We start from the raw sequence: 25,769 nt of genomic DNA, 5'->3' as shown, positions 1-25,769 counted from the left end.
GCTAAATACTATAGGCAACAGTACCACAATGGTGTTTTTGTATCTAAACATATCTAAACATAAAGGTATAGTAAAATATGGTATAAACGAGAAAAAATGGCATACCTGTATACCACTTACCATCAATGAAGCTTGAAGGAAGTTGCTCTGGGTGAGTCCGTGAGTGAGGGAGTGGTGAGTGAATGGGAAGGCCTAGGACATTACTATACACTGCTGTGGTGTGATTTTATAAACACTGTTCACTTAGGCTACACTACATTTATAAAACAACACAAAAGTAAATCAAACACAAGAGAAAACGATGCAGTCAAGAGGCACAGTAAACTCGAGGTGTATGAGGCTGTTTGCTGGTGTTAATGGCATACTGTTTTACAGCAAACTTTTTTTTTAATAAGTAGAAAGAGTACACTCTAAAATAATGATAAAAACTATAGTATAGTAAATATATGAAACAATAACAATTGTTATCAAGTAACAACTTGTTATCATTATCAAGTATTATGTATTGAACATAATTGTATGTGCTATACTTACATAAAACTGGCAGTGCAGTATGTTTGTTTACACCAGCAACACTACAAATGTGTGAGTAATGCGTAGTACTACAATGTCAATAGGTGATAGGAATTTTTCAGGTCCATTATAATCTTATGGGACCACTGTTGTATATGAGGTTCATCATTGATCAAAACATTGTTATGAGGTACATGACTGTATTGCAGTTAGAGAGCAAATGACTTATGCATGTCAGTTCTTTCAACAAATTCTTATTTGAATATTGAAAAAAGTTTCAGTTTTAAATTTTTTGGTCCTAATGACTGGTTTCCCTGGAAACATATTTTTGTAACAAAAAATGGAAGAAATATGTCAAATTAGAAAAGAGTGGAGGAATAAAAACAAGGATGGGGGATAAAAGGACAACACAGCACTATCTCAGGTCCCCAAACTGACCACTATTAAACCATGAACTTCTCAAAAATAACACCAAAGCAAAGCTGAGTTTATTTTTGTTGCAGGAAGAAAGACCATTACCTTGAGACAGTCTTAGCAGCATCTCCGAGGGGAGAGCGCGAAACTAGGGTATTTATGACATTTTGGAGTCTTGTTTAATGCAGGTCTTTCAATCTCAGGACTTGATTTATGGTTGAGTAAGGATCATGATATAATTGTCTAGAACTGGGAAACACAGGCAAGGATTTAGAGGCTGAAGATTCAAAACAAGGTTAGGTTGATATTACAACATATATATATATGTATATATATTATATTTTATATAATATATATGTATATATTATATTTTATATAATATATATATATAATATAAATGAGGTGTGATCCACAAAAAAAGTGAATGTTTAAATAAAAAAATTATGACAATAGAAGACATATTGCCATTTATCCCCCTCAAAATACTGCCCCTTACTTTGAACACACTTATTTCATTGTTCTTGCCACTTTCTGAAGCAGTACTGGAAGTCTTCTTCCATGAGTGTCTTTAGTTGCGCTGTCGTGGCTGCCTCAATGTCCTGAATCAATTCAAAATGTTTTCCTTTCATGGTCATTTGACTTTGGGGAAGAGCCAGAAATTGTACACTGCCAGATATGGTGAATAAGGTGGATAAGAAAACACCATAATATTTTTGACAGAAATTGCATCAATGGTTTTCTTTTTTGTAATATCTTTGTCTGGTTTTGGAATCAGGGTTATGGTGGCCTCATAAAATGAACTTGGGAGTATTCCCTCCTCTTGAATTTTTTGGAATATTTTGAGAAGAATGGGTGGTAATTGTTTTTTTGAGTTTTTGGTAAAATTTACCTGTGAAGCCATCTGGCCCAGGACTTTTGTTTGTTGGGATTTTTTGATTACTGATTTGATTTTATAAGTAGTAATCAGTTGGTTCAGATTTTCTGTTTCTTCTTGATTCATCCTTGGAAGCTTGTATGCATCCAGGAATTTATCCATTTTTCCAGATTGTCCAATTTATTGGCAGATAGTTGCTCATAGTATTTTCTTAGAATTTTTTGTATTTCTGTGGTGTCCCTTGTCACTTCTCTTTTTTTGTTTCCGGTTTAATTTTTTTGGGTACTCTTTCTTTTTCTTGATGAGTCTGGTTAAAGGTTTGTCACTTTTGTTTATCTTTTCATAAGAAACAGCTCTTAATTTTCTTTCTTTGGTATTTTTTTTAGCCTCTATTTTATTTATTTCTGCTCTGATCTTTATTATTTCCTTCCTTGTACTCACTTTGGGATTTTTTTGCTATCCTTTATCCAGCTCCCTTAGGTGTAAAGTTAGACTGTTTTTTTGAGATTTTTCTTGTTTCTTGAGATAGGCCTGCATTGCTATGAATTTCCCTCTTAGGACTGCTTTCGCTATGTCCCATAGTTTTTGGGTTATTGGGTTTTCATTTTCATTTGTCATAAAGCATCTTTTGATTTCTTCCTTGATCTCATTGTTGACTCATTTATTATTTAGTAGCATGTTATTTAGCTTCCATGTGTTTGTGCATTTTTCAGTTTTTTTTCTTGTAAATGATTTCTAGTTTCATACCTTTGTAGTCAGAGGAGACACTTGATATGATTTCAATCTTTTTGACTTTAGTGAGATTTTTTTTTGTGGCCTAACATGTGGTCTATCTTGGAAAACGTTCCATGTGCACTTGAAAAGAATGTATATTTCACTCCTTTGGAGTGAAAAGCTCTAAGAATATCAATTAAATCCATCTGGTCTAGTGTGTCATTTAAGGCTGCTGTTTCTGTGTTGATTTTCTGTCTGGAAGATCTGTTCACTGGTTTCAGTGGGGTGTTAAAGTCCCCTACTATGGTTTTATTACTGTTGATCTCTGTCTTTATGTCAGTTAATATTTGTTATATATAATTAGGTGCTCCTATGTTGGGTGCATAAATGTTTACTGGGGTTATGTCCTCTTGTTGGATTGATCCCTTTATTATTACATAATGTCCTCCTTTGTCTCTTACTATAATCTTCATTTTAAAATCTATTTTGTTCAATGTTAGTACTGATACCAGAGCTTTTTTCTCATTTTCATTTGTATAAAATATTTTTTTCCATCCCTTTATTTTCAGTCTCTGTGTGTTTTGATCTGAGGTGGGTCTCTTGTAGACAGCATATGTATGGGTCTTGTTTTCTTATCCATTCAGCTACCTTATGACTTTTGATTGGAGCATTTAATCCATTTATATTTAAAGTGATTATTGATAGGTACATAGTCATTGCCATTTTATTATTCATATTTTTATCTTCTTTTTGTTTCTTTGCTTTCCCTTTTCATTTTCTTAAAGAAGTCCTTTTGACATTGTAATACAGGCTTGATGGTAATGAATTCTTTTAGCTTTTTCTTGTCAGGGAAGCTCTTTATCTCTTCTTCAATTTTAAATGATAGTCTTGCTGGGTAGAGAAGTCTTGGTTGTAGGCCTTTGCTTTTCATCACTGAATATTTCCTGCCACTCCATTCTAGCCTGCAAAGTTTCTTCTGAGAAATCAACTGATAGGCTTATGGGAGCTCCCTTGTAAGTAACTAGTTGTCTTTCTCTTGCTGGCTTTTAGGATTCTTTCTCTTGCTTTTAGGATTCTCTCTTTGTATTTAACCTTTGCCGTTCTGATTATAATGTGTCTTGGTGTGGGCCTGTTTGATTTCATTATGTTTGGGACTCTCTGCACTTCCTGGGCTTGTATGTCTATTTCCTTCCCCAAGTTAGGGAAGTTTTCAGTCATTATTTCTTTTAATAGGTTCTCAATCCCTTGCTCCCTCTCTTCTTTTTCTGGTACTCCTATGATGCAAATGTTATGCTTGATGTTGTCCCAAAGGTCCCTTAAACTATCTTTCTTTGTTTTTTTTCATTCTTTTTTCTTTTTGTTGTTCCAATTACATGTGTTCTGCTACTTGTCTTCTAAATCACTGATTCAATCCCCTGCTTCATCTAACCTGCTGTTAATTTCTTCTAGTGTATTCTTCATTTCAGTTATTGTAGTCTTTATTTCTGACTAGTTCTTTTTTATGGTTTCTTTGTCCTTCTTTACGCTTACTATCTCTTTGTTGAAATTCTCACTAAGTCCCTTAAGCATTCTTGTAACCAGTGCTGTAAACTCTGTCTCTGTTAGGTTGGTTGCCTCCATTTCATTTAGTTCTATATCTGGAGGTTTTACTGTTGTTTTATTTGGAACATGTTTCTTTATTTCCTCATTCTGGGTGCCTCTCTGTGTTTGTTTCTATGTATTAGATACACTTTCTCTGTTTCTCAGTCAGCTAGCTGTCCTTATGTAGAATGTGTCCTGTGTGGTCCAGTGGCACAGTCTCTCTGATCACCTATGTGTGTGTTCTAGGAATGTCCCTTGTGTGTGTTGTGTGGATTCTCCTGTTGAACCTTGATTGTTTTTGGTGCATCAGTGGATGGGATTGACTCCCAGGTTGACTGACTGTGAAGATTGGCTATGCCCACAATGTATGAGCTGTTGTATGGAGAGTGACCTGCCCCTATGGGCTCTTGTGCCTGTTGAGATCACCCTTTGGGTGTGCTGCTTGTGGGCCTAGCCAGGTAATGTTCTGAGGCTGGCCTCTGGGTGTGTTGTTTCAGGTGTCTCTTGGCAGGGGCTCCCATGCAGGCCAATTTCAGCATTGCCTGTGTCTGGCTGGGGCTACCTGATAGGAACTACAAAGCTATATGGGTTGATTGCTGCCTCTGCTGGACCTGGAGGTGTGTGTGGGGTGGCTTCACTGTGAACAGAGGCCAGCTGCCACTCAATTTGGCCTGAGGCAGTTTAGAAAAAGGCCCAGGGCTCCATAGGCTTGTTGCCACCTGCTGGTTACCCATAAGTCTCAGCCTTTGAAAGAGCCTCCTTAGGTGCATGCGCTGGGTTGGTTGTCCCGATGTTGAGTGTCTCTGGTGATGCAGCACAAGCTGGGTGAGGCAGGGTCCCAGGGTGGCATGAGACATGGCTGGTGCTTTTTACAAACTTAATGCAGATTCAGTTCTTGTGCCAGTGCCTGGCCTTTGACCACTTCGCAAAACGCCCTTAGGATACCATAGCCAGCCACTGCTCACCTCAGGGCAGTGCCTGGCCTGTGACCACTTTGTACGATGTCCTGAGGACACTGCAGCCAGCCACCACTCACCTCAGGCCCCTAGATCCCCAAGAGCCAACCACGAGAGGCTGCAGCACAAGTTGTGGCTCACTGCCCACTGCCCAAAGTTTTCTGGGCAACCGCCGCTGTTCACTTCTGTAAAAGGCTTCTACAGCTTGTGGGGCCGGGTCGGCCACCCAGGAACTGAGAATGCCCTTAGCAAAGCAGCATTAGGTGGATGGGGTGGGATTCCAGGGAGTTATTGGGTGTGCAAGGTGGTTTTTACAAAGTTAATACATTTGGGGATCTGACACAGGTGCTGGGAGCATGACCACTTTGCAAAAATACCCCAAGAACACTGTGGACAACTACTAGTCACCTCAGGCCCGAAGGTCCTGAGAGCCACCTAAAGGAGGCTGTGGCACAGGTTGTGGCTCATTGCCCACCCTAAAAGTTCCCTGGACCACAGGGGGGCTTCTGCTGCTGTAAAAGTCTTCTTCATCTTGTTGGGTGGGGTTGGCACCCGGGAGCCAAGTGCCTCTAGTGATGAAGTACTTAGCAGTGTGAGGTGGGGACTCAGGGCATCACTAAGATGGTACACACGTGGGTTTTACCAGACCAATGCAGTCTCAGATTTTGCCTTTTGTGGGAGGGTTCAACATAGAAAAGATGGTGCCCTCATGTAAGCTACACATGAAGCAGACTCCACACAGGAACAATGACTCCTCTCCTTCCAGCCCTTACCCTGCAGCCAGACAATTCAGTCTCTCCTGGTATTTTTCTAGTACCTCTGGAGTTGCTGCCCCTCCACCTGAGACCAGGTGAGTGTTTGTAAGTAAGTCTGTGTACGGGCTCTTTAAGAGGGCATTTGGGTTTACAGTCACCTTCCATCTCACCGGGGTGGGCAGAGTCCTTGCTGATTTTCACTGTCAGATGTTATGGGCACTCCTCCTCCTGGCACAGGACCTCTGGATTGGGGAGCCCAGTGTGGGGCTGGGACCCTTCCCTCTCCTGGGGGGTACCTCCACCATTGAGGTGTCCCTCCTGGTGTTCAACCACTATCTGTGGGTTTGGTGCCTGCCTGTTTCGCATCTCCGCCTCTCCTACCAGTCTCCATGTGGCCTCTTCTTTATATCCTTAGTTACAGGGATACTGTTCAGCTAGCTACTCTTCAGATGATTCTTGAGGGTGATTTTTCTGTAATTTATTTGTAATTTTGGTGTAATCTTGGGAGGCAGTAGGCATAGCATTTACCTAATCTGCCATCTTGGACCTTGACCAGTTCTCCGGTACTTTTAAGCAGCCATTCTTGGAGTGCCAGAGATTACTCTCATGCAGTTTATATCTGGATTTCTCCAGGTACGTTTTTCTGATTCTGGGACCAATGTCTTATATCAGGCATTTTATAAAAGCCTGTTTGAACACTGCTCAAGGTTTAATCTCTCAGGTTATGATTAGGGCTAGGATCTTAGTGAGTGCTGCTATTTGGCGTAATATGACAGAGAAAATAAGATTTTATGTGAGGTAAGCCTACTTGCTAAGTAGTAAAAAGCAAAGACAATATAGCATGAGGGACCATGAGATTTAAAGGAGATTCTAAAACCAAGTAGGCAGACATTGCCACTGGTTCAGCTGCTATCATTATTGAGAAGATGGAGAGGCTTTTGTCACTGGGTCAAAAAGAAGAGGTTAGTAAACTATTGATCGCTCATAATTTCCGTGAAGTTGAGTCCGAGTGCCAACAGCTTATCAAGATCTTTTATGTACAAATAGATAGAAAGGTTTATGATAATTAGATAGGCCCAGAGTGGAAGACTGTTGGAGAGCTAATAATAATTAGACCTGTTCATGCTTATATTTCCAGAGAAGAGGTTTGGTTACTGAGAGCTGGTTAAGTCATATAGTGCAGTGGCATTAGAAAAGTTGAGAACCCATTTCACTTGGTTCAGTGAGAATGAAGAGCCCTCTCACTTGCCTTTGCCCCAGAAAAGTTTTGATGGCCTGTAGTTGGTTAGGAGGAAGGGATGGACTTCCCGGGGATAAATCATATCTTAGAGCAGGGCATAACTTTTACTTTTTTTGCAAAGGACCAAATAGTAAATATCATATACTTTATGGGGCAAACAATCTCTGTCATAACTATTCAACTCAGTTGTAGTGTTAAAGTAACCGTAGGCAATATACAAATGAATGAGTAGAGCGTGTTTTAATAAAATGTTATTAACAAAAGCAGGGAGATTTAGTTAAGGACTGTAATTTGCCAGTTCCTGTCCTACATAACGAAGTTACTTTGACAACATTGTACCTTCTCTTTGGAAATATGCCTTTGCTGAACTAAAATAGTAAATAGATGGATGGAGTCAGTTTCAGGGTTTACTTCATTTTAGAATACAACAAAAGGTCTTCGTGGTCCTGGTTAAGGATTTATGCCTCAGTAAACCCCTGGGGGATAACAGTCCAAGTATATTGTTGATCTTCCTGAATGACTATTTTATTTAAATCTATGTTCTTCTCTTTTGGGATTTCACCTGGGAAGACAGTAACGTTACAAAGACCTGGATAATGTATGATGAGTCCTTTCTCTATTTGACTTTCTACAATCAGTTTTAGTTTTCCTTTAGCTTTTTATTTAAGAAAATTTTATGCAAATTCAGGGGGAATTGTGTTAAGATGAATCTTGGGCCAGAGCAGTGAGAAGGGCTTGATTGGATTTTGATGGGCCTCCAAAACTGTTAAGTTCTGAATTCCTGAATATATCACCAAGACACTTGCAAAGAAGATAAAGGTGAGTTTTTTCCTAAACCAGTACGGAGACTACTACCTTCACAGAGTTTTAGTAGTGTCTCAGAAGGTGGGAAGGCAAAGTTAGAATATTTATGAGTATTTGGAATGTGGCGTAAGGATGGTCTTATAATATGAGGGTTTGGTTAGAATTGGATAAGAATCTTGACATAATAGTTTAGGACTGGTGGACATAGAAAAATGAGAATTTTGAGATGAGATTCAAAGTGTCTTATGAAGTAAATTGTCATTTGATATTATCCATTGTGAAGATGAACAAGTTGATGTTCATTTAAATAATATTGTTGTCTGAGTGTTTATCTTCCTGGGCAAGAGGTTCCTGGGATAGTAATGTCATTTTGATAAAGACAGTGGAATAGTAAAGTCACATTAATGTAATCAGTAAGCTATGTGGGTGTATTTCATTTTTACTTTTGGTGGTAGATGGTTTCCATTTTTACTTTTCATGCCTGAATTCCTGGCTTGGTTTCCTGTCGGATATCTTGGTCCTTAAAGAACTTGGATGCTGCCAGACTGCTAGGACTATATCCTACCTTTTACTCCATTCCTTGTAGTTCATTTTCCCCGTGGTTTTCCACAGCACCACACTTCTTACCTTTCACCTGGCCCCATCTATATCAATTTATTTGTTGTAACTTTATCTATTCCTCTTGGCTGCATTTCGTCGTATTTGACCCTCTAACTGACTACGAAAAACTGCTCAAACCACTGGCTGTAACCTTTTTCCAGTTTCCCCAGTATGGTAAAATGTATTTGAGTCTGGACTGTGTTATTTACCAGCTGCAATACATTTACTCTCTGCTTCATTCTTTCTTTCTTTCTTTTTGTCCATAGTGGGACCTTCCATGATTTTCTTATTCACTCCAATATGTCTTTCTAGTTCTGACTCATGGCTATCCCACATGGTCAGCCTTGCCCAGAGAGCTTCTGTGTAGAAACTGATGTGAGCAAAATCTAAACTCTAGAAAAACTAATCTTGATGTGAAATAGAATCAATGCAGTATTTTGCAAGTAGTCTCCCAATTCTTAAATCATAATACCATTATCTATCTGTGTGACCTTAAACCAGTCATTGTTCCCTCTCTAACTCTCACTTAATTCCTTAGGTTTAAAATTGCAATTTTGACCTGATAAGAAGTTATTGCTGTAACTCAAGTAAAAGACGATAAGTTAGACTAGAATGGTGGTAGGGAGATAGAGATAGAACCTGAGATGTAGCATTTTTGACAAGTTTTCTAGGTAATTTTTATGCTTGCTGAAGCTTGAGATCTTGTATATATTTTAAAGCAATGCTTTTAAGTATTAAAGCGTTCAAACTTTTACATATTCTCAGTGGAGTAAGGCTTTTATCTGTATAAAATAGTCTTCTTTTCACATTTAATACTATTTGCTTTAAATTTCCCATTTTATAATGGTAATATTTTTATGCCTGTTTTCTCTTTTTTAACATTACCTTGCTATATCTTTATCTTTTTTTTCAGTTTTTCTGATTTTTGATTTGAAATTGAAAATTCAAATTTTGAAAAAATTTCGAAACTTATTTTGTTTTATGTGTAACACATGTACATAATGTATAATTAGATTTTGTTCTCCTACAATCTGATTGAGAAATTAACCACAGTTGTGTTTTTGTGATTAATGACATATTTGAATATGTTCCTGACATCTTACTTTATAGTTTTATTTTGCCTTCATCCTCATTTTTCTTATGCTCCTCTCCCTTTCTGTTTCTTCTTCTTCTCCCTTGCTTCCTCTTTCCATTTTTCATCCCTTTCCTATTTTTTATTGCATTTATTTTCCTCTAGTGGTTTGGAAGTTCAATATCTTGTTCTTAATCTTCTAATAGTTTCACTTAAATTTTAAAGCACATATTTAAATTTATTTTATCTAGATATCTTAGATTAATTATATAAATATGTATATGTATATATATATATATATATATATATATATATATATATATATATATATATATCAGCAGCTTCTCCCACCCTTGCTGCATCAAGAAGAGAAATTTAGCATGCTTTTAGTTCTCTCTTTCCTCGTTCAGTCTGCCCATAACATTTCATGTTGAGATTATCCAGAATTTTTAGTTATTATTTTTTTATACCAATTACTATTTTATGTATACCAATTTGTACAAATAATTATATATTAATAATTTATATAATTGTAAAATATACTGGTTCATTTTCTCTTTACTTTTTAATTTAAATCTTGCATTTTTCTAAATCATTTTTTATTTTTATGGAGTATGTTTAAATAATTTAGAGAATGTATGAGGTAAGTTCATTGTATTTGTATTCATAATGAACTTTTAATTTTGTACCTCCACTTTGATGGAGGCTGAGTATAAGATTCTAGGTTCAAATTTTCTCTAATACTTCTGAAAAATGAATAACAAAAAGATGACAAAAATGTTAACTACTCTGTAATTTAAGAGATACTCTTCTAATTAACCCTTGGATCAAAGAAGCAATGGAAATGAAAAAATCAAATTAACTAAGACATAATATAAAGGAGAATACTTCCTACCAGAACTTATGTTACACAGATAAAGCCAAAATCAAAGGAAATTTTATAGCCTTAAGTATCATAATTATTAAAGAAATGACATTGAAAACAGTAAAGGCATTTGACAGTTAGACTGGAGTTGGGAAAGGAGGGAAGCAGGAATACATTTAAGTCATCATCTTCCTTTCTGCTAGCACTTTTACTGTTTAATTTTTATTATTTAAAATTTGAACCATTTGGAATTTATTTTGGTTCAAGGTTTCAAGACGGATCTCACTTCATTCCCTCCCTCCCCAAATGTCTAACATTTATTGCATATAATATTTTCCCCTCTGACATAAATTTTTATTTCCATCATAGAATAAATTATCAAATGAAATTTGGTCTATTCTTGCACTGCCTATTCTGTGCATTTTGACATAGCTCCTGGCTGTTTCAATTACTATAGCTTTTTAATGCATTTTGGCATCTGGTAGAGCAGACCCTTTTTCATTCTTATTTTTTTAATATTTTATAAGTTCTTTGTCATATTTTTTATTTTTAGATAAATTTAAAACACTTTTTCAAGTTCTAAAAAAGAACCAAATGGGAATTTGAATGGAATTTACTGTACAGATTAAAGAGCAACTGATATCGAGTGTATTACATCATCTCAAGAACAAAGCATCTATTCCTATGCATTGAAAAAAAAGATTTAGACTTCCAGTTTTTGCTCCAATCTATAATGAGGTTGTCATTTCCATACTCACAACAAGAAAAAAAAGCAGAAAATGAATAACTTTTCTTAGATCCATCAGAGAACTGAGGTCACAGGGCAAGCCAACACTCCCAAAAACGGAGTGAGGCAAACACCGAGAATCACAGCTTCTTGGGAGCAGGAACCACTGGAACTAGGAACTGTTATGAAAGCTGAAACATTAATTTATGAACTGCTTGAAACTAGATTGAGAGCTAAAACGTGAGTGGGGTGGTGGTTCCCCCACACTTTCATGAGTTATACCTCTCAAAGCCCCATCAGATTCTCTCTCACAGTGAAGATTAAAGAAAAATCCCCTGTGCTTCCAGCAAGGGAATGGGGGAGGCAAACATTTTGAAACGTGACCAGGGAAAAAGTAGCCATTCTGAAATAATCCTGAAGCATTCTGTTCTCTGCCTGTTCCCAAAGGAATTTATTTTATAGAATCTAACTGAAGTGGGAGAAAAGAAATACCCAAATGCAGCTCCTGCTAACCTTTCTGTCTAATCTGAGTGGGGTTAAAACTGAGAAGCACTTGTGAATATCACAGCTCAGGAGCACAACTAAAAGATTGAGACCTACTTATAGCATTGCAGAATGCTTGCCCCCACCATACACTTTATCAAAACAACAGGACTCCTGTAAAGTAACAGGAGATTACAGCTGAAATATCTGCAAGACTCACACTCTATTTAAGAAGAAGTTTATAGGGAAACCCAAATGCAATAAGGGAGACAAAAACAACGATGCTAGAGGTGACTGAAGCCTCAGAGACACCCATTGCTGTAGCAAACAATAAATTGTTTACAGCAGACAATTTATCTGGCTAGGAGCTTTTTAGTTCCTGGGATATATAGATTAAGGTTTGTCATCAATTTGAGAAATTTTTGGCCATTATTTCTCCTACTCCTTTCTCTCTCCTTTCCTTCTGGGACTACCATTACACATGTATAAGTATGAGGTGGGATCAAAAAATATGGTGAATGTTCAAATTAAAAAAAAGTATTAAAGTAAAAGACACATTGCCATTACTCCCCCTCAAACTACTCCCCCTCACTTTGAACACACTTATCTTATTGTTCTTGCCACTTTCTGAAGCAATTCTGGAAGTCCTCTTTTGTGAGTATCTTTAGCTGTGCTGTTGTGGCTGCCTGGATGTCCTGAATCAATTCAAAACATTTACTTTTTATTTTGACTTTGGGGAAGAGCCAGAAGTTGCATGGTGCCAGATCCAGTGAATAAGGTGTATAAGGACACACCATAATGTTTTTATTTGACAGAAATTGCCAGAAGCAATGTGTGACACAGAGCGTTGTCATGATGGGGGATGAAACCATGTTAATGCATTGTTTGTGATCCATGATTTATGGCACACTTTAAAACACACCTTCTCTCAATCGTAGCTCACTCCTGACTGACTGCACTGAACAAGTTGAAACTTGTCACACACTGTTACTAAGGTTTGATGCACCGCTTTTAGTGTTGAAGATCCCTGCTTTTCAGTTGGATGGCACTTGGCAGCAGCATTCATCATATTTTTTAAAATCACATCTTATACATTTGATGGTGTTCCACAGGTCTCTGAGACTGTATTCATTTTTCTTTATTCTTTTCCTTTCTGTGCCTCAGATTGGATAGTCTCAATTGATCAATATTCAAGATCAATGATTTTTTTTTTCTGACAGCTCAAATGTGTTATTGAGCCCCTCTAGTGAGCTTTCATTTCAATTGTTTCATACTTATTTTCTTTTTCATATATATTATTTTGATATTCAATTATCCTGAATTTTTCTTTGGTTCTTGTTTTATAATTTCTGTCTCTTTATTGGTAGTCTCTACTTGGTGAGACATTGCCATTGTGCTTCCATTTAGTTATTTAGACATGGTTTCCTTTAGTTCTTTGAGCATATTTATACTAGTGACTTAAAATCATTGTATAGTACATCCAATACCTGGGCTTCCTTAGGAACAGTTTTTATTTACTGCTTTTTTTTTTCTCTTGTGTATGGTCCATGCTTTCTACTTACTTTGTAATTATTAATTCTGGACATTTTAAATAATGTGACAGCTTTGGAGTTCAGATTATCTTCTCCTTCAGCTTTGTTATGGTTGCTGTTTATTATTTTTGTTGTGCTATTTCTTTAGTGACCTTTATGAACTAATTCTATAAAATCTGTATTCTTTGTTCTGTGTGGCCAATAAAGTCTGCTGTATTAGCTTAGTGATCAGTTAATGATTAGACAGAGATTTCCTTAAATTCCTCAAATTAATAAACCTTTAATCTTTGCCTCAGGTTTCTGTTTGTGTGCTGACGGAGCATGCCTTGAATACTCCAACAGGTAGTTTACAACTCTGCCTCAGCCTTCACTCTCTTGCACAGAACTTCAAGGTAATCCAGAGGTGAGAGGTTAGGGCCTTCTCAGTTCTTTCCTGGGCATACTTACAGCCCTGTGCATGCACATACATCTGGCCTTCCAGATTCCCAGGAATATGTTAGAGCTTTTCAAAACCCCCTCTGAGCATGTCATTCCCCAGCTTTTCCTTTCATGTTTTTTTTTGTCAACTTCTTGTTTGCTCTAACTGTTATCACCACCTCAGACAGCTGTGATATTAAACAAGCCAGTCACAAAAAGACAAATACTGCACAATTACACTTCCATGAAGTATCTAGAGGAGTCAAATTCATGAGAACATAAAGTAGAATGGTGGTTGCCAGGGACTGGGGGAGGGGAAAATGAGACTTGTTTAATGGGTATAAACTTTCAGTTTTTCAAGATGAAAAAGTTCTGGAGGTCTTGTTTCACGTCAATGTGAATATACTTAACACTACTGAACTTACACTTAAAAATAGTTAAGATGGTAAGTTCATGTTATGTTTTTACCACAATAATAAAATTAGCAAAAAAGGTTAAGGTGGTAAATTAAAAAAAGAAGGAAGAATGTTAGAGAAAGAATAAATGAAGGGAAAATTACTTTTCTGTTTTATTTATCTAATAGATAACTGTTCAAAACAATAATATATATTGGGTGATTATTGCTCATGGATAAGCGAAATGAATGATAGCAATGTTATAAAGGATGGAGAGAGGAATTGGGAATATTCTGTTATGAGATACCTACACTACCCTTGGAGTATTATTGTGTTATTTAAAAATGGACTTAGATTAGTTGTAAATGTATATTGCAAATTCTAGGACAACCATTAAAAAATTAGAAAAGAATAATGATTGATTATATAAGACAGGACAGGAGATGGAATCATGGAAAATGTTCAATTAAAATCAGAGAAGGTAGAAAAAGAGGATAAAGATAAAAAAGGAAACAAAAAATACAACAAATAAAAAAACTAGTTACAAATGTGTAGATTTTAATCAGTTATATTAATAATCACTTTAAGTGTGAATGGTTCAAATACATCAAGAGACAGAAAGTGACAGAGTGAGTAAAAAACACAAGACCCAATTATATGTTGTCTACAAGAAACTCAATTTGAATATGAAAAAAGTGTAAGTTTATATGTAGTCATTTAGATTTCTTCATTATAGTTCTGACACTTATTTTGTTAAATTTTTCTCCTAATTTTTTAGATCTTCTGTTACTATTCTGAATGTATAATCACTAAGAGTCTTGATTGGGAATAGCATAAAACAGCTTAAATTAATTTTAGAAAAAAATATTCAACCTATTATTAGACTATAAGTGTATCTCATGGAATTCAAGGATGGAAATAGAGCTAGCCTCAGAAGACAATTGGAAAGAGCAACTTGATGCCCAAACTTCTCTTTCTTCTTTTCTCGTCTTTACTTCTCTGGTGCATCAGCTCATCATTCCTCTTCTCTCTGTGAACCCAGTTCTTCTTATTCTCCAGGAATGGTAATAATAAGTAGAAAATTTTATTTTTGACAGTACATGAATTTACATATTAGATTTCTGTGTCTCAGTTCCAATTCCCAAGGTTGTGAGTTGGACTTGCCAAGCTTGGATCAGCTATCCGCCCTCTGATTCATATACCAAAGGGTACAAGGTTATGACTAGAAGACTGTTATTTAATCATATGGATGGTAGAGGCTATTTTTCAGAATCTGAGAATCTGTGTAGACAAACCAATAGGGAGTCCACTATAGAACAGAGTGTTTCTTTCCATTAAATTTTTTTTCCTGGTTATTGTGTGTGTAGGAGGGAAACTACTAAATGCTATACTTATATTTCATTTTCAGTTTTGGCAAGAAGTATGCCTGAGAGTTCCCTTGATAGCCACAAGACGTAATAATTCACACTTTGAGGATCACAAAGTATTTTCTCCACCTAGGGGTTGAGACTTTATGATTATGGGGCACAAGGTATTTCCAGGCATGTGTGACTTACACTGAACACATCCATGTATAGATAGCCCTGCATGGTTGGAAGGGTTGGGCCCATCTTTCTTTGTTCTTTAAGAAAAGAAAGGAATCTTTTGTGCTTGGGAGATTGAAGAACAAAGTGACCTAACTCCTGGATAGGTCTCAGGAAGTGGAGGGTGAGCCAGTGGTAATGGGTTCCACTGTAGAGAAAACTGAACCAGCTCTGCGTAGTGCCTCTGGAAGCACTGGAGCTTTAGAGAAGAATGGAGAGCCAGGGAGATGTACCAGGTTGCAGAGGAATGCAATTGCCTTTGAGTGGCTTCTTTTGGAGGAGCATGGTGATCTCTGAGAAGCTAGAGGTCAGGGCATGTGAAAATCTTTTATAGGCAAGATGAACAATGCCACACAGGAGAGGAGATTCAGCGTTCTCTAGCAGCATTGAAAGATGGACAGCAGGGTTCTCTTATTTCCCTAAATTTTGGAGGGAAAGTCCTATAGACATCCATTGCAGTACATGGTTCTGGAATAGTTCAGGAGAGACAAGGAAGCCATAAGAATGTGATACTGGACTTTTTGCCAATGTTTTATGAGGAAATTTGAGTTAATTCTAAAATAATTTTGAGAAATAAATATTCTGAGCATCAAAGAGGATAATACTTGTTAAATTTGTATGGAATAAAGGTATGTTTTTTGAGTATTTACTATAAACCTGGTGTCCTACCTCCTCACCATTTTCTTTCACAAAGAATAGACTCTGTTAATCTTTGGAGGAATCAGAAGTCCATGGTCTCCCTGTCACAGATCTATGAGGTCAGACAATTAAGTTCACAAACTCATCCTAGAAAAAGTGCTCCATACCTCATTGCTGGATATCACTACGGTGACCTTCGAAGTACTCCCCTCGGGAAGCTATACACCGATGCCAGTGCCTAGTCCACCCTTCAAAGCAATTTTGGAACTCTTTTTCTGGAATGGCCATCAGAGCTGTCATCATATTAACTTTGATGTCATGAATGTCATCAAAACGTCTTCATTTCAATATTTCTTTTATCTTCGGGTAAAGAAAGAAGTCATTGGGGGCCAGACTAGGAGAGTAGGGAGGGTGCTGTAATACAGTTATTTGTATACTGGCTAAAAACTCCCTCACAGACAGTGCCATGTGAGCTGGTTGTTGTGATGCAAGAGGCATGAGGTGGTGAAAAGTTCAGGTCGTCTAACTTTTTCATGCAGCCTTTTTGGCACTTCCAAATAGTAGACTTGGTTAACTGTTTATCCAGTTGGTGCACATGCATAATGAAGAATCCCTCTGATATCAAAAAAGGTTAGCAACATCATTGCAACAAGTTCTCAAACTTAATTGTCAGACCTTCGTAATTTGCCTGATGACATCTCACAGGGCCAAAAGGGTAGACTTGTTCAAACAATAGGTGTGTCTTTCAGTGCTTTGTGCAGAGAAGTAGTGACTGGCATAGAAATATATCAAGTTTCATTTGCTTCCCTCCTTACTCCTTTACTTTATTCTCACTACCTTCCAATAATGCATTAGCACTTAAACCTCACCAAAGGTCTCAATTTTCTAGGGACACTCTGATAAAACTGTCTCTCTTAAGATTTTTTATTTCTCTGATACACAGAATAGGCTGGCGCAACCTTTTCCTCTTTATTCCCACCTTGAACATGAACATGATTTCTGGAGATACTTTGTGAACATTATAGAAAGGCCAAGAGACTCAATGAGACACTGGTGCTGACAGTATCAGGTTACTCAGTCACAGCCAGTAGTTTACCGACATGCAAATCTCTTGCATGTGAGAAAAACCAATTCCATTTTAAACCACTAAAGTAGGCTTTTCTGGTTGTTGCAGCTGAATAAAAACCCTAACAAATATAACTATCCAAGAGCTGTATTTCTAAGTTTTTTAGTAGCAATCATGTCACATAATCAAGGCATTATACTCGAAAAAAGCTAAACATTTTATCCTGCAATAGTTCTGTTTGATTTTGTTGTTTTTGTGAAGCACCGCTCTCAGTCCAATTTCTAATATATATAATGATTATTCTTACCTCTGTTATTTGGCCAACTCTGCAATTCTATATGCTCCTTACCATCTCTGGGGGCTCTTTAACATCCTACTTTTTGCTTCTCTCCAACTTTTATGTTTTTGACTTCTGAGTCCTTTCCCTTAGTGCTTTCTTGCAAACCATATCACATGGATCTTCTCTAAATATTGGGTTCTCCACACTTAGTTTCCATCTGTGTCTATGATGTTTGTGTGATGTATCTCTGAGAGACACTCCTGTGTTATACAAAGGGGAAAATGCCATTTAAAGCAACCAATCAACCAGACACACACACACACACACACACACACACACACACACACACACAAAGACACGCACGTGCACATTCACAACAAATATGTCTTCTAGAGACTATTAGGAACAGAGTCAAAAGGGGAAGGAAGGGACTTCGTCTTATCCCCCAGTCTTTCAGGTCTCCAGGAGAGAAGAGAGATACACATTTTACACTTCAGTGGGCCAGGGCTATTCCTCCAGAATTGCTTGTAGCCAATTATAGCAATTGGCGAGTCCCTCAGTCCTAGAGATGCTGGAATCCATAATCTGGTTTGAGAGAGGTGTGGTCCAAGAGAGTCCTTTGAAAGAGAGATGTGTGTTCTGACACTTTCTAGGCTTAATTTGAAGACTAATGATATGTTACTGTAGAATCAGAGAAGTAGACAGTAATTAAGGAAACTAAGGCCCTCAGCAGTTAAGAGATGTTTCCCAGGACACACAGCTTTGAGCAGCAGAATTGGTATACTTTCCCTAAACGGAGCACCAATGTACTTCCTTTTGTCACAGCAATATACAAATGAAAATGACTTTACAAATACATAGTTAGTGGTCCCGACATGTGGGTGTGCATTTAAAAATTCCCCAAAGGCATGATGTTCTTGTTTGCCTAGCTTCAAAAACTGTTTTACATTTCTGTCATTCTGAATGGTATGACACCATCAGGATGGCTGTGGCAGCTAAGAAAACACAGAAAACACGTAGCTCGGAAAAAGACTCAGTCACAACAAAAGCTAGCTCTCCTTATCACCATGAACTCAAGAACCCAGTGAACACCCCAAAATATACATTGATGATGGTGCTGTGAGTCACTGTGTGACTCACGGCTCACTGACCAGGACAAAACAGAAACTTGAAGAATAATTTACTGCCCAGGCCAAGAGCACTTGAAAGAACTTTCCCATCCGCCATCTAAGTGATATATCAAATTAGGGATAAGGCGCCATCCGTTTCTTCTTCTTGGAGTGTATTAACTCTCCCTCTTTGTGCATCTCCCCCAAGCACAGGGCCAGATAAGCCTCTGGTTTCACTAATAATCTCTCAGCAAACCATTCTATTCCTGTACCTGCCTACTTGGGTTTGTTCTGCAAAGAAATCTAACCCATAAGAGTGCCTCACCACACAAAAATGTACTTCATCACTCCTCAGAGCAAGATGGCTTCTTGGATCAGCATTTTATGCCTTCCCTCCCTTGACTGTGACACTAAACAGACCCATAATAAACCGTCCTCGACTGCACAAGAAAGTATTCTCAGGGCCAAGACCGTTTGTGCTCCAAAACCATTTCTCTTACTTGTACAAATCAAGGACCCAGCAATCACATTTTGGGGGCATCGAGAAGATTAGTGGAAAGGTTCATTTTTTCTTTTAAGGAATGAAGCATTTTAGTCTCTAGCACTTTCTCAGCGGGCCTGCTGTGTTACTCACATGATCTGTGCAGTTGGGTCGATCTTGTTTTTTCTGCTTTACCCAGAGGGTCCTGGGGGAAGTGTCTGAGCTGAGTTCACATGGACAAGTCCTCTCAGGAACCAGGAGTGTGTGCTCTAAAGTTCCTCTCTCTGGCTGTGCCCCACCCCTGCTCAGGTCATCTTCCAGGGTTTTCCCATACTAGTCTACACAGTGATGGTGACACTAGCCTTCTGGTGTCAGGAGGCTTCTGGAAGATGGATTTTTCTCTCATTTTGAAGACAACACTGTTAAAAATATTCTTTTACAGCCACGCAGTGTTCCCTGCTTTTGGAGCAATGGGTGCTCTGTAAGGAAACACCCTGGGGAGAGAGTGTTCTTCCCTCATCCCCTTTGTTCCTTCCACACTAATAGAATGCTCTTTTATTCCAGCTTTACTGAGGTATATTTGACAAATAAGATTGTAAGTTATTTAAAGCATACATTGTGATGATTTGGTATATGTACAAGTGTATATATTGTTTAAAGATTCCTCCCATCTAGTTAATTAGCACATCTATCTGTCTATCTATCTATCTATCTATCTGTCTATCTATCTATCTATCTATCTATCATCTATCTATCATCTATCTATCTATCTATCAATCTATACTTTTAAGTTCTGTCTTTGCAAATTTTAATTATACAATACAGTGTTATCAGCTATAATGACTACATTACACATTAGATCCTCAGATCTTATTCATCTTATAGCTGAAAGTTCGTACCCTTTTACCAAATTCTCCTTGTTTCCCCACCCACCCCCACCCCCGGCAGCCACTTTTATACTCTGTTTCTATCAGTTAGCCTTTTTTTTTTTTTTTTAAAGATTCTATATGTAAGTGATACCATGCAGTGTTTGTTTTTGTCTGTCTGGCTTATTTCACTTAGCATAATGCCCTCAAGGTCCATCCATGATATCACAAATGATCGGATTTCCTTCTTTGTAATGGCTGAATAATATTCCATTGTATATACACATCACATCTTTATCCATTTGTCTGTTGATGGACAATTAGGTTGTTTCCTAAAAAGCTCTTAATGGAACCAAGAAGGCATTTTCTATTTGAGATTTAGTTCTGTTCAAGAATCATTGGAAATAAAATATGAATAGGCAGCTCGCAAGTTATGCACTGGGTCTGCTTGATGCAGGGGTCACTTGGCTTGTTGGCACACCCATGATTATTTGAATGATCCTGCAGATGAGAACCCATTCGGTGTCAGTATCTAAATAGACTATAAATTAAAAGGAAAACTACTACTTTGGTGAGGTGAGCCCTGGAGCAGGTGGCCAGTATTCTTCCTTCACTGAAATTTCTTTGCCACCTTCATCATTCCTTAAAGAAGCATCAGTTGAATTCCTATTTTATATTGGGAATTAAGCTAGGCTTGGAGATGCAGAGATAAATATTGCTACTGCCTCTGCAGTATAGAACAAGAAATAGAACAAGAAGAAACAGAGAGGTGAGGCAAGTCTACATCTGTTAAGAATAGGTTGAGCCAGTAAAACTAAAATGAATTTCAAGTCCAAAGGTTAGAAGGAAGGCTAGAGTCAAGAGCTTGGGCAGTTATCATGGTTGAAGCTGAGGTGTCTGAGTTTTGCCTACCTTGATTTAGATCAGTACACACAGGCATACCTCAGAGATATTGCGGGTTTGGTTCTGGACCATGACAATAAAGCAAATATTGCAATAAAGTGAGTCGTAATTTTTTTGCTGGTGGAGGGTCTTACCTTCAACTTATAAAAAATGCAACATCTGCAAAGTACAATAAAGTGAAGTGCAATAAAACAAGGTATGCATGTACATTTTTCTGTTGGAATATCAAATAATATCTTCATATGGTCAACTTGGTAGAACTCATTTCTCATTAAGAACATTTTATTTATGGATTAAATATGTTGATAATAATTGATACTAGTAATAGTATCAATTAATACAAGTTAATCCAAGCTACTGTTTGATTTTTTTCAACTTAAAAGTTCATCATTTTTGAAATGATATGATATCAGGGATTTGCTTCAAAGTAATTCAATTGGAAAAGTAGGTGGGATATGTATGAAACAAGAAAGACCATAAATTGAAAATTGTTTGAGTTGGGAGATGGGTACATGAGAGTTCATTCGTTTATTCTTTCTGCTCAGCTAGATAAATGCTTAGTAGCACTTATTCCTTTAAAAACAGGTTCCAAGCATATATGAATCAGTTTGAAAATAACCAAACCTAGTTCTGCTATAATTTGGCTGAATTACATTTAAAAAACTCTTAACTATTCTAGGCATCTGTGTTCATTGCAGATGGTGTAATTACAATTGATTGCCTTGAGGGGGAAAATGTGCTGTTCTAGCGAAATGTTCTAATCATCAATAAGACTTGAATTTTATTTTACCTTGCTTTGTCTATAGACAAAATAAATTATTTCATGTTTGTAAATGTTCATTGTGTAAGATAAATAATGTTTGTTTTTAGAAAACAATAAAGCTGGAAAACATGATATACAGATGTGTGACCCAGGTAGGTATAGGAAAAGAAATGAAAATCTAAGTTGAAACTTTAAGGAGAATCCCTAAAGCATTAATTACTAGAGAGAACATTGAAGATGAAGATTTGAATGTAGATAATTTAACCTAGACTTTTTTTTTTTTTTTAACCAACTGGACCAAATCATCCAGGAAAGGCATGAAAATGCTTAGCAGTTACTCAGGAAAATTTCTACAAACAGATAACAAAGTCATTGAAGAAGATGTGCTAAATGAGTGTTGGAGAGATTCCAAGGGAGTAGAATGACTAATTAGGGAATTAGATGTTGCAAAGATGATAGTCAAACCTGAAAAATCTTGTCATTAAGGAACCTAAAGGTAAAGTTTAAAAATGTAAGATTGACTTCTGAGAAAGGATAGTGGGTGAATCACATTTTTACATTTGCTTCTTCCCTCAATCCCATCAAATGGCAATAAAGGAATTTTCTTAAAAAGATAAATCTACTAGAGGGGGAGATTGGAAGAGAAGACAACAAAAATAAAATTTTGGAAGCAGTAAAGCAGGTGGGGATGGGTGACAAATTCTTAGCAGACCTAAGAAAAAAGATTTCTTTTTTGCCAGCAATGAGGAAAGCAGAGATCCACCTGATTTACATACACGAATTCTCCAAAGATTTAGGAATTCATAGTGCTAGATTCCTCTGGAAGTAGGACTGGAAGTAAAGATTGAATAAGGATTGTTTCAAAGTCTGTTTGAGAACTCTCCAGATCCCAGATTGCCTCCCACACTCTAAATAACCACCTGATGAATGGCCGTTCTTTCACTCTGGAAAAAGAATAAAGTTATATTCTCTAGAGAGAATAAACAGATGGAACTTCAAGTTCAGTTGAGGATGGAGGTACTGGACAGAAACAGGGGGATTTACATGGCATTTGCATCTTGGATTCTGAGGCACCCCAGCTCTCTTCATTCATGTCTCAGAATATTGTCTTTCATCCTTTAAAGAGGAGATTGGAGATATTTTTCTAGGAAATATGATTGGCCTAAGAGGAAATAGCTAAATATATTTGAAATTTTCTCCATTTAAACAATCCAACAAGACCACAATAAAGGTCAGAATAGAAAAAGGCTCCCATACACTTGGAGATTTTTAGTGCTTCTATCATAAATATGAACATCAAACCAATGAAAAGCATATATGACAGAGGAAAATATCTGATGTGAAAAAGAGATAGCAAAAATAGCAGAAAAAAGCAACATAAAAAAAACAAAGTTTGGAGTTTTAAAAACCATGTTTACTAGTTCTTTGACACTTCTTACATCAAAAAATAGAGTTCAAGTTCTCTCTCCTTGAATATAGACTGGTTTTAGTGACTTGTTTCTGAAAAATATAATGTGATGAAGTAGGCTGTGTGATTTTTGAGGTCAGGTTAGAAAAGATGATGTAGCTCTCACATGACTTTCTCTCAAAACACTTGCCCTTGAGAACTCAGTCACTATGTTGCAAAGAAGCCAGATCTCCACATGAAAAGATGGCATGATGTATTCTGATAACAGCCCCATCTGAGATCCTAGCCAATAGCCAGTATTGATGGCCAGACGTGTGAATGAGTGAGTATTCAGATGATTCCATCTTTCAGTCTTTGAGCCACTCTATTAATACTGGATGGAACAAAGATGAACAGTCTTCACAGAGTCCTGTCCAACTACAGATTCATAAGCAAAATAAATACTACCGTTGTGATAATCCAATAATTTTTGAAGTGATTTGTTATATAACAATAGAAAACTTGAACACAGAAACTCTGCAGGGAGAAGCAATTTTCAAAATTCACGATGAACTCTTTTTTCTGGCCAAGATGAAGTAATGGAGACTGGATTTATTGTCCTGCCTGAAACAGCTGAATATCTGGACAAAATACTTACAGCAATGGTTCTTAGGACATTGAACATCAGCCAATGAAAGACGCTGATCCCTGAGAAAAGGGAGACAAGTAAGATGAGCCCTAAAATTGTCCCAGATTACTACCTGGAGAAAGTTTCCAGTCTGTGTCTTAGGGAGAAGTAACCCAAGCAAAGCCCAGTCATCTTCCTTAAGTTGAGAAGACAAAGCTGAAAATTTAGGGAGGCCAAAGAGGGTAGCGTTTTCAGGGCAGAGCACTGGAGAGAAGAGAACTGCACAGAGAGAGGGAGCTCTGGAGATCTGCAGAAGGTATGCCCCCTCCTGTACTTAGCTGAGTACTGATCAGTGCATGCCTGAGGAAATTACTCGAGGCCAGGGGAAAATGTTCCCAAAAGGATTACAGTGAACAATCCTCAGAACTTAACAAAAAGTACAGAAATGGTAACTGTACCATCAGACAGAGAAGAGTCTCATACTTCGTAGGACATCAGGTAGAGTATGAAGGAGAGTTTTGTTCAGTTGTAGTGCAAAATTAGTTCTAGATTAAATGCTTCTCTAGTGGTATTTAGCAAAGCTTAAAGCACAATTTTAAAGAACTAACCTGATTCCAAGTAACTTAACTGCATTCCAGAATGAAGCCCAAAATATTTATAGGAATACAACAATAATCAGCACCTAACAAGGTAAAATTAATCATGTGTAGCATTCAATCAAAAATAATTAAGCATGCAAAAAAGCAGAAAAATATAATCCATTATGAGAAGAAAAATCAATTAGTCAAAACTGACCCAAAATATATAATTGGTAGATAAAGAAAAACATTAAAACAGTTATTATAATTATATTCTATATGTTCAAGATTCTGGGTGAAAGACTGAACAAGTTAAGTAGAGACATGGAAGATATAAAAAGATCAAAACTGAACTTATAGAAATAAAAACTACAATATCTAGGATAAAACAATATACTCCATGGGATTAATGATGATATAAATTGCAGAAAAAAAGATTAGTGAAATTGAAGACATCAAAATAGAAACTATCCAAGATGAAACAGAGAAAAAAGACTGAAAAGAACGAGTAGAGTATCAGTGAGCAGTGGGACAACTTTAAGCATCCTGATATACATATAACTGAAATCCCCAAGAGAGGGTGTTGGTAGGAAAAATATTTGAAGAAATAATGGCTGAAAAATTTCCAAATTTGGTGAAAATTATAAACTGCAGATCCAAGAAGCTAAAGGAGCCCCAAGCAAGAGAAACATGAATAAAACAACTTCAATGCACATCATAATCAAACTGCTTAAAACCAGTGATATAGAGAAAAATCCAAAAAGTAATCAGAGAAACAATGCACCTTATGTACAGAAGAACAAAAATAAGTGTAAGAGCAGATTTCTCCATGAAAACTAGATCACAATGGAACAGTATCTTTAATTTACCAAAAGGAAAGATTGTCTACTTATAATTCTTCACCCAGCAAAAATATTTTTCCAAAATACATGCAAAAGTTAAAAAAAAATTCATCATCGTCAGGCCAGCACAATTGGAAATGTTAAAGTAAGTCCTTCAAGCAGAAGAAAAATGGTATCAGATGGAAACCCTGATCTAAACAAAAAAATGAAGAGCACCAGGAATGCTAAAAATATATATAAGTAAAAAAAAATAATTTAAAAAAATTATTTAAATCTCTTTAAAAGATAACTGTTTAGATAAAAAATACTGGTAACAGTGTATTGTGGGATTCACAAGATATGTACAATTAAAATGCATAACAATTGCATTAAAACAGGGAAGGAAGTAATGGAAGTATAAAATTCTGAGGTTCTTATGAGTATACTGTATACAGTGATACAATATCACTTGAGGGCAGACTGAAATAATCAAAATATGTATTTTTAAAGCCCTAAATCAATGATAGAGGGATTTAGTTAGTATTTGCTAATATTTGGCTAATTAGGCACAAAGGGTATAAAATAGGAAATAAAAAAATACTCAATTCAAAAGAAAGTAGATTTGAGCTCTTCCCTGGGCAGGTGCACTCTTTACCTGCTCTCTAGTCATGTTATAGATTACATTCAACAACAGCGCAAATGGTGACACTTTTTCTGTTTTCT

This window comes from Rhinolophus ferrumequinum, chromosome 19 (genome assembly GCF_004115265.2).
Source record: "Rhinolophus ferrumequinum isolate MPI-CBG mRhiFer1 chromosome 19, mRhiFer1_v1.p, whole genome shotgun sequence".
Classification (NCBI taxonomy): domain Eukaryota; kingdom Metazoa; phylum Chordata; class Mammalia; order Chiroptera; family Rhinolophidae; genus Rhinolophus; species Rhinolophus ferrumequinum.
Note: the sequence above shows the minus strand (reverse complement) of the source record.